Here is a 2,614-nt window from a genome sequence, read left to right as displayed (position 1 = left end):
CTAGTTTTTTAACCATTTTCTGCTGGTTTTTGGCCAGTATGCAATGCAGTATTTAGGAATCTGCTTTGTTTTTTTTTGCTTTGACCATTTTTTGCCGTTTTTTGGCCAGGTATGCAATATTTTTTTGGACTTTTCCATAACTTTTCAAGGATAATGTCTTCTTAATTTACTCTTTTTTTTCACCCCCACATTTTAATATTTTCACATTAGCTCATCTCTCTCCATTTTCTTGTATTATGATAAAAAAAGCATGAAATTAGTTAGCGTTTTTTATTTCTGGCCTGTTATTGTTTAGAGTGAGTGTGGGAGGTTGATGGAGGCAATATTGGTGTGTCAGACAGTGACCTAAGCCAGCCTGAGGCGACTACTGACTAGTCAGCCACAAATATTCCCAGGAAAGGAAATTCTCCAAAACAATAAAGATTTCTTCACAATTTATTATTCAATCATGACAACAGCTCCAGGTACAGTGACACCACCATAAGGAGGTGGTGGTGGTGGCGGCGGCAGGCGTTGAATGGCAGGTCTGCGATGAATCTTTCACTGGACGGAGCCGACGGTAGTGGTGGTGTAGCAGGTGTCAGGTGGCAGGGGGGTGGGTGGCCGGAGTTGGTAGGGTGATGGGAAGAGGGTCAGTGAACGCGCCGTCATCCACTCAACAAACTATTCTCCCTTAGCAGCAGCAGCAGCAGCGGCGGGTGCGGGGGCGGGGGCGGCGACCATCACAGTGCGCGATGCAAGGCAGAGTCCTTCCCTGATCTTGAAACGGTGGCGGAGGCAGAGGGGTTAGTAGTGGGCGTTGTCAGTGAAGACAGTGCAAGGTACACAAGGCTCATTACCGCTGTGGAGTCAGGCCTTTGGATCGTCAACTCCTGTAATGGACAAAAATGAACAAAAAAAAAATGAACTTGTTCACTAATTATCCCTACAGCTAACAGGCAACATTGCCCTTAACACTCCTTCACTGCCTCAATCAGCCTTTCACTCTTCATTCTACGTATTCTTGATACTACCACCACCACCACCACCACCACCACCACCACCACAAATCGAACATGAACATTAGTATCCGAGTTTACCAATTACCTACATCACTCTTGAACCTCTTAAACATCTACGCCCGCTTACCACTAAGAACTAATTTCAAGAATATATCCCCAAACTTACCGTTATACTACCACATCTCGTTTCTAATGCACGTACCTTGAAACACCAGCCCCGTTACGTTAAGAAATCCTGTCCACTCATTCTTTTCGCAGAGGTAGCCATTGTATAACAAGGGAACCACAACGACTTTTACCCGAAATATTTTAGCCTCAAATACAACTTACTTAAGGAGTTCTATAGTAACGCGACACGTTTAATCTCTTCAGCACCAAGACGCTTTTTCATATTCCTTCCGTTAGTACTTTATCTTATACAACTTCAGAAACTTACGCGAGGAATTAAAATAGTGAAGACACAGGCCATTAACCTTGTGACATCTATACACGCTTTGTAACAATAGAATTATCTAATCGTACACACGTCTCAAGGTGAAAATGCGTCACAGTACTGAAGAGGATAACTAATTCTTCCTTCCTACACAACTACAATGACCACGAAAACACTTCACTTGCCACGGTCATTACCCAAATCTATTCTGAACCCGTTACTCTAACCGCACTAGTAAATGAATGACCAAGTAAATTTAACACTCATACGTAGCGATGGTTCCGGATACATCCTACATAGACACGCAGACACCGTATAGTTAACCTTCCATTAGACACTATACGTAGCGATGGTTCCCGATACATCTTAGTTACATACAAGCAGACAGACACCGTATAGTTAACCTTCCATTAGACACAGTGCACATCCTACACATATCCTGTTATCCTTTTATCAGTCAAAATTCCTAACAACCCTCTATTGACTGACTAACAACTTCCTTCCTATCATCACAGCAAGTCAACGCACACTATTTATTTACATACACCACCAATATCTCCGCTGTGCTGTGCTGTGCTGAGCATCAAGCTTCCGTTGCTATTACCACCGTTGCTGCACGTCACGCCCAACGCCAAGACACACACGGCCACTGGGCTGCGTAGACTCGAGGGGTCGGTCGGTGGTGGCGTGGAGACTGAAAGATTTTTGTTAAGGCACTCGACAATATTAACCTGAAAAAAAGAGAGTACAGTGCGTATGTGTGTGTGTGTGTGTGTGTGTGTGTGTGTGTGTGTGTGTGTGAATGAGTGTCCGTGCATGTGTGAGTGAGTGAATGTTCACTGTTTGATCTGCTGCAGTCTCTGACGAGACAGCCAGACGTTACCCCACAGAACGAGCTCAGAGCTCATTATTTCCGATCTTGGGATAGGCCTGAGACCAGGCACATACCACACACCGGGACAACAAGGTCACAACTCCTCGATTTACATCCCGTACCTACTCACTGCTAGGTGAACAGGGGCTACACGTGAAAGGAGACACCCAAATATCTCCACCCGGCCGGGGAATCCAACCCCCGGTCCTCTGGCTTGTGAAGCCAGCGCTCTAACCACTGAGCTACCGGGCGTGTGTCCGTGTGTGTGTGTGTGTGTGTGTGCGAGTGAGTATCTGTGAGCATGTG

General features: G+C 45.4%; 1 long non-coding RNA gene across 1 annotated transcript; it reads right to left on the bottom strand.

The window, feature by feature from the left end:
• Positions 1–422: 422 nt before the first annotated feature.
• On the bottom strand, positions 423–2,117 carry LOC123500295. The gene is made up of 2 exons (XR_006673238.1): positions 1,980–2,117; positions 423–872 (listed from the first exon to the last, which is right to left on the bottom strand). It is a non-coding gene; the product is annotated as an uncharacterized LOC123500295 (long non-coding RNA).
• Between the last annotated feature and the right edge of the window lie 497 nt (positions 2,118–2,614).

The sequence above is a fragment of the Portunus trituberculatus genome, unplaced genomic scaffold (genome assembly GCF_017591435.1).
Source record: "Portunus trituberculatus isolate SZX2019 unplaced genomic scaffold, ASM1759143v1 PGA_scaffold_173__1_contigs__length_3804, whole genome shotgun sequence".
In the NCBI taxonomy this organism is placed as follows: Eukaryota; Metazoa; Arthropoda; class Malacostraca; order Decapoda; family Portunidae; genus Portunus; species Portunus trituberculatus.
This window is presented reverse-complemented; position numbering and strand designations above follow the sequence as displayed.